The following is a 7,701-nucleotide window of genomic DNA, read 5'->3' as shown; positions in this document are numbered from 1 at the left end:
CGGGTGTGGTGAGGGGAGGAGAGAGAGAGAGAGAGAGAGAGAGGGTGGGGCAAGGGCGCTGGCCTCTTTTTAGTTAGGTCATAGCTCTTTGTCTTCTGTTAGTAGACGGCAAAGGGCCTAGCTAATGGACGTTAGGTTGGCCACTTTCTTTGCCGTCTGCTAACGAACGACAAAGAAAGTGTCCGTTAGGTGGTTCTCGCTAGTGGGCCACCCTCCCTCTTTGCCGTCTGCTAGCAGACGGCAAAGAGCTGGTTGACGGCGAACGTGATCTTCGCCGTCAGCTCTTTCTTTGTCATCAGTTTTATGGAAGCTGATGGCAAAGACCTTCTTTGCCATCAGCTAGCAGACGGCAAAGAACCTGATTCCAGTAGTGATTCTGGATAATTCGATCGTTGTTGCATGCAAATTTATTGTTATCACAATGAAGGTTGCCGAGGAGGTGGATATCGGGTTGACTAGTAACATCCAAGTCCCACCATACGAATTGAGTGCCAATATTAGAAATTTGTTGGGACCTAAATGGGGAGCTAATTTATATTCAAAATTCCACGAGGTTGGCTTTTGGTCTCACAAGATCATCATGGCAATGTAGTTATCGGTCTTCATTGCGGAATTATAAGTATCGATGAGCAATAAGCATAGGTGCACGAAAACCATTGAAGACATGTAGCATGTTGTCTTCACAGGACTGCTCAAATCAACTACACATACTCGCCACCTCCGCGATGGACCTCAACTCTGGTGAGGGTGAGACATTCTTAGGGATTTACCCATGGTTGTAGAAGGTATGCCATGGAAATGATGGAACTTGGAACAAAACTTGTGTACTCCCAACATCATAGCAAAGTCACTGTATTGGAGCCAAGCTCAATCGTCCCCATGTCAGTGCGAGGCTATTATCTTTACTATACCGTTACATGTAGAGATAGTGTGGAATCCAATTGTCCCTATACAGTTCATTAACTAGAATACATATTGGTCACCACATGCTCATGATTAGGCATCATGTAAAGTTTTCTCTCACACATTGACTTCAACATCTCAGCTTTTATAAATGTGGAAAGAATGTTTCCAACATTTATCTGCATCCAAATAAAAGAAAAAAAAATTCCTCTACCAAAACCGCAAACTACAAATTTCGATTGTAATAATGGCACAAACATTTATTATCTATATATTTTAACCATCATACTACGAATATAGTGTATCATTACATTATTCGGAACTAATTTTCTAGCACCAATGAAATATTTTACTAAATCCGTTCAAATATAAGTGAGTGATCTAATGCATGGATCTGTGTGCCTCTATATATAGATGTTCAATATGGAATGTTAAATTCGAAAAAGTAGATGCAAAGAAGATCAACTCTGCTCGAATCGATAATAGTAGGTATAAAAACGAGCTCCAGATCGTCAAATCCTTGCCTCCTATACTTCGCCCTCGCTGTGTTGGCTTTTCCCTCGTGTCTGATCCCCTTCTTGCCACTACATGTTACTCTACCCACACGGCCTTTTCCCACCTCCAAAATAGCCTAACCGCGATTCACCTTCCCCGCTTAGTTTCTGATCCAGAGACCAGAAATGACCATGCATGGTAGACCAGAGAGGATTGGGTGGCATAAAACAATGAAAAGAATGAACTCTGAATGTTTATATTTTAAGGGCGAGGAGGGAGGCAATGTGTTTGTTCCATATCCAGGTGGAATCTAACTGTCCCTATATAGTTGATTAATTAGAATAGATAATGGAGAATGCTAGCTAGAATGATGCTAGTTGACAAAGCTAATGTGGTCACCACCTGCTCATGATGAGACATCACGTAAAGTTTTTTCTCGCACATTGCCTTCGCCATCTCAGTTTTTATCAATGTCAAAAAAATGTTTTCAACATTTATCTACATCCAAATAAAACAAAAATATATCCTCTACAAAAATGCAAACTACATATTTGGACTAGGATAATGGCACAGACATTTATTATGTATGTATTTGAACCATCATATTACGAATATAGTGTATCATTACAATATTGAAAACTAGTTTCTACCACCAAGGAAATATTTTGCTAAATCCGTTGAAATATAACTGAGTGATCTAATGCCTTTTGGTGTGCCTCTATTTATAGATGTTCAAATATGGAATGTTAATTTCGAAAAAGTAGACGCAAAGAAGGTCAACTCTGCTTGAATTGATACTAGCAAGTATAAGAAAAAACTGTCGGTAACGTGACTACTGGATACACAGACTCAACTACGCACGCGCCATGGTCGCTCTTTGGTCAAGACTCAAGAAGACAAGAATTACTCACCACGGGTTTTCCATCCTAACATAGTGGTGGTATGCAGATCTTCCTAAAGAGCTACATCACACAACCTCTTACAAAATTAATATATAGGTGGAAAATATTTTCAGGGCTGTTAAATTATATATAATATGCTCAAATAATTGTTAGAAGGCTTTTATATTCAATTTGATATCAACGGGTTTGAAAAGGTGAAGTGATGGAACGTTACTTGGGTCACTTAAGCCCAAGTAGATGTGGCGCCCTCCATTCCACTTGGGGAAGGGAGGGGCGAATTGGAGGGGGACTCCCCCTCATCTTGGCCGGCCAAGGAGAGGAGTTCTTTCCCTCCTTGTGGCGCCTCTCCCTCTCCCCTCCAACCTATATATACTAGAGGATTTGCTTTTTTTCTACACACAAGTTTTGGAGTCTCCTCTAGTTCATCTAGCCCTAGTTCTAGTTAGTCCTAGTTGGCTAATTAGAGCTTGGTCTAATTCATGTAATCCTCATAATTAGAGGTCATGTGTGTGTTGTTCTAATCTCCTCCCTTTAATTTTCCGGCATTGATTAGTGTTAGTCAGCATGCAGTCTTCGTCAGTTCACCACAATCGCCTGGGCCTCAGCCACGATCGCCCACGTTCTCCACTAGCCCATGCGGCTGCAGTTGTACTCTGAACCTATATGTAACACTGTATGCTCTCTGAATGAATTGAGAAACGCATTCCGCAAAACTTCATGGTATCAGACACCGGTTCTTAGTCCTCCCTCGCCCTGACAATTCCCGGCGGCCAGCCCACCCTCCCCGGCGGCCCGCCACACCTGCTTGATTCCGGCGGCTAACCAACTCTCCCTGCTGCCGGCCAAGCCACCCTCCATTCTTCTACCTCCAACTCCACCCTCACCCTCTCCTCTCCACTCTCCTTCTGCGACACCATCACTGATATTACTCCGTTCATCCCCATTGTCCTTGATCTACACAGCCACAACTACTATCACTGGTGCCACCTGTTCGAGATTCATTTTGGACGATGCTCTCTACTTCACCACATCACCGGCGACTCCCCTGCGCTCCTCATGACCCACGATGGCTCAAGGATGACCTTGCAATCATTCAGTGGCTCTACACCCGCATTTCCACTGAACTATTCAACCTTGTGGTCAAGGACGGTGCCTCTGCGCGCGACATCTGGGCTGAACTTCGCCGGCTCTTCCAGGACAACTCCGACGCCCGCATCTCTGCTCTCAACACCGAGCTTCGCACCATCATGCAGGGTGATCATCCGGCAGGCGTCTTCTGTCAGCGCATCAAAGCCATCGGCGACGAACTCCGCAAGCTTGGTGAGGTGGTTGCCGATCGCTCGCTCCTCCACGCGCTCATGGGTGGGATGGACGAATGCTTCGCCCAGCAAGCAACTCTGATCCCGCTTCTTCGCCCTCTGCCGACGTTCGCCGAAGCTCGCTCCATGCTTCAGATGGAGGAGCAGAATCAGGCGCGCAAGGCCTCCACACCGCGCCTCTTCCACACTACGACACGGTCTTCTGCGTCATCCTCAGCCTCACCACCGGCGCCGCTGCCTCCTCAGCCGCCTCCTGGGTGGTGTCCTAGCCCAAACTACAAGGGTAAGAACCCTGTTTATCGGCCTCCCAAGCAGGCTGCCGCGTCTTCATCATCTTCCTCCGCTCCTGCACCGGCACCTGCGGGACCCTCGTCTTCCTCAATGGCACCGGCGGCCATGCGCCCATCACATGACCCCTGGACGGGGCTGGTTCAGGCATGGCCGATGCCATGGTCTGCGCCTTCTCCATACGGCGCTCCACCAGCATACAGCGGGGCCTGGGAGCCCGGCATGCGCCCATCCACCGGTGCACCTGGTCTTCTTGGCTCGCGGCCTCCGCCGCATGCGTACACGGCGTATGCTCCGCTGTATCAGTCGGCAGCCGCTCCCACTACCTCCTCGGTGTACCCCTACGGCATGTTCCCTTCTCCAAGCTGGGATTCGGCTGTTCCCACTGCACCACCGCCGGTCTCCTTCGTGTCGTACCAGTCGGCTTCACCCGCATCTTCTTCGGCTACACCAACTGGGATCAAGCAGCCTTCATCGCCAACATGAAATCACTTACCACCCAAGACTCAGGTACCGAATGGATCTTTGACTCTGGTGCATCCTCGCATATGTCCGCGTCTCCTAGTACGCTTTCTTCTCTTCGTCCCTCTGCACTTTTTCACTCTATCACGATCGGTGACGGTTCTTCTATTCTAGTTTCTTGCGTTGGCACATCCACTCTCTCGTCTTGCCGTTCCCCTCTTCTTCTTCGTGAAGTATTAGTTGCACCTGCTTTAATTCAGATTCTTATCTCTGTCCGTCGCTTCACCACTGACAATTATGTTTCTGTCGAATTTGATCCCTTTGGCTTGTCTGTGAAGGATCTTCGGACCAAGGAGGTGCTAGCTTGGTTCAATAGTTCTGGCGATCTCTACACCATCCGCAGCCCCACCTCCGTCTCATTGCCCCATGCCATGCTCTCCTCCGTCACGCTATGGCATCGCCGTCTCGGTCACCCCAACGCCTCCACGACAACTAGCCTTCTCCAAGAATTTCAGCTTCCTCATCTTAGAGATGTTCATGATGCGTCTTTGTGTCACGCTTGTCAAATGGGCAAGCATGTGCGCTTTCCCTTTAGCACTTCTAGCACTCGTAGTTCTTTTCCATTTGAGTTATTGCACTGTGACTTGTGGACGTCACCTATCCCTAGTGTATCAGGTTTTAAGCATTATCTTGTAATCCTTGACGATTATTCTCATTATGTATGGACCTTTCCCATTCGCGCAAAATCTGATGTTCATAACCTTTTTGTCAATTTTCAGCGCTATTTCGCCTCTCACTTCTCTCTCCCCATTAGGTTCTTACAATGCGACAATGGCCGCGAGTTCGATAACACTCGTAACCGTGATTTCTTTCTTGCTCATGGTGTTCTTCTCCGCTTCTCCTGCCCCTACACCTCACCACAAAATGGGAAAGCCGAACGATCTCTTCGCACCATAAACGACATTCTCCGCACTCTTCTCATCCAAGCATCCATGCCACCACAATATTGGGCTGAATCACTACGCCGTGCCACCTATCTTCTCAATATCTGACCCACTCCAAGTTGCCCACGATACTCCCCATACGACTCCCTCTTTCTCTCCCCTCCTTCTTATTCTGATCTTGACATATTTGGTTGCCTTTGCTTCCCTAATATTGCTCCTACTACACCACACAAACTCTCTGCTCGCTCCCTACCTTGTGTCTTTCTTGGTCTCTCTGACTCTCACAAAGGTTTCCGCTACCTCGACCTCCAAACCGGTAGAGTTCTTGTCTCTCGACACGTTACTTTCGATGAAACATCTTTTCCTTTCGCCACTTTTCAACCATCAGACCTTAGCGCCCCCCTCTCTTCTCCTCATCAACTCACTTCCAAACCCAGCCCGATGGACGTGCATGGGCTGCATGGCCCTGTTCACGTCCCACCACTCGCGCACCAATCTGCTACGCCTGCCCCCAACCCGCATCCCGCTGCCAGTGCTGCTGAATATTCTACTCCCACAGCGTCACCCCATGCTGCTTCCCCCAATACGCCGGCCCCACCCACCAGCCCTCCTCCTACCTATTCCTTCGAGCCACAATCAACACCGCTCGCTCGCTGTACCTCTTCGCCTACCCCCAACTCTCCTACATCCCCTTCTTCTCCTATCATAGCCACACCTCCGCCATTAACACCCAAAGCCGTGCCCGTTCCTATTCCTAAAAACGAGCACACCATGCGTACTCGTGGAAAGGCTGGTTTCGGTCGCCCTGTCGACCGTCTCAACCTCCATGCATCAGCCACTCCTCTCTCTCCCATCCCCAAGTCCTACAAAGCTGCTCTTCTTGATCCAAATTGGTTTAACGCCATGAAAGAAGAACACGATGCCCTCCTCCTTAACAACACATGGTCGCTGGTTCCCCGTCCCCCTGGTGCAAACGTAGTCTCTGGAAAATGGGTTTTTCGCCATAAGTTTCATGCCGACGGTTCTCTTGCGCGTTATAAAGCACGATGGGTTTGTCACGGTGACTCCCAGCAAGCAGGCCTAGATTTCAACGAGAAATTTTCTCCTGTTGTGAAACCCAGCTCCATCCGTGTTGTTCTTAGCCTCGCCGTCTCCTCGTCTTGGCCTATCCACCAACTCGATGTGAAGAATGCTTTTCTTCATGGTTCTCTCAATGAGACAGTTTATTGTCGTCAGCCGCTCGGGTTTTCGCATCCCACCTTCCCTGATCACATGTGTCATCTTTAGAAATCCCTATATGGTCTCAAACAGGCGCCTCACGCATGGTTCCAGCGCTTTGCATCCTTCATTCAGACGATTGGTTTTCTTCCCTCTCGATCTGACTCATCCCTATTTGTCTTCAAAAACAATGATCATGTTGCATATCTTCTTCTTTATGTTGATGACATTGTTCTCACCGCATCCTCGGATTCTTTTCTTCACCATGTTGTCAGCTCTCTCCGCACAGAATTTTCCATGACAGATCTTGGTCCACTGCATCACTTTATCAGCATCGCTGTCTCTCAATCTCCTTCTGGTCTTTTCCTTTCTCAGTGCCAATATGCTCTCGACTTGCTTTCCAAGGCCGGCATGTTAGACTGTCAACCATCCCGCACCCCCGCTGAGACCGGCTCCAAGCTTTCCTCTAACGGTGATCCCATTCCTGACGCCACTTTTTACCGTAGCATCACCGGTGCTCTTCAATATATGACCCTCACCAGACCCGAGCTAGCATATTCTGTCCAACAGGCATGTCTATACATGCATGATCCTCGTCTCCCACATCTCAAGCACATCCGGCGCATCCTTCGTTATATCAAAGGGACTCTCGATCATGGCCTCTCCATTACTCCCTCTAATCCTACCTATCTCACCGCGTACTCTGATGCGGACTCGGCAGTATGCCCGGATACTCGACGATCTACTTCTTGTTACTGTGTGTATTTGGGTGATAATCTGATTTCTTGGTCTTCCAAAAGACAGCTAACTGTTTCCAGGTCTTCAGCCGAAGCAGAGTATCGCTCTGTTGCTCACACCGTTGCTGAGACAGTATGGCTTCGTCAACTACTAGCTGAGCTACATCGACCCGTTCAACAGGCTACCATCGTGTATTGCGACAATGTATCCGCTGTGTATTTGTCATGTAATCTCATTCAGCATCGTAGAACCAAACACATAGAAATAGATATTCACTTTGTTCGTGACAAGGTAGCCCTAGGAGAAGTTCGAGTTCTTCATGTCGCCACAAGTGCTCAATTTGCTGACATCTTCACCAAGGGGCTGGCGCCGCCCGCATCCTTAATCGACATCCGTGCCAGTCTCAATGTCGTGGAGCCCGACGTTGACACT

General features: G+C 48.3%; 1 pseudogene; it reads left to right on the top strand.

Annotated features, from left to right (window-relative positions):
* Nucleotides 1–3,310: 3,310 nt before the first annotated feature.
* Nucleotides 3,311–5,421, top strand: LOC119349991 (annotated as a pseudogene).
* Nucleotides 5,422–7,701: the final 2,280 nt, after the last annotated feature.

The sequence above is a fragment of the Triticum dicoccoides genome, chromosome 1B (assembly GCF_002162155.2).
Source record: "Triticum dicoccoides isolate Atlit2015 ecotype Zavitan chromosome 1B, WEW_v2.0, whole genome shotgun sequence".
Classification (NCBI taxonomy): Eukaryota; Viridiplantae; Streptophyta; class Magnoliopsida; order Poales; family Poaceae; genus Triticum; species Triticum dicoccoides.
Note: the sequence above shows the minus strand (reverse complement) of the source record. Positions and strands in the feature narration are given on the sequence as shown.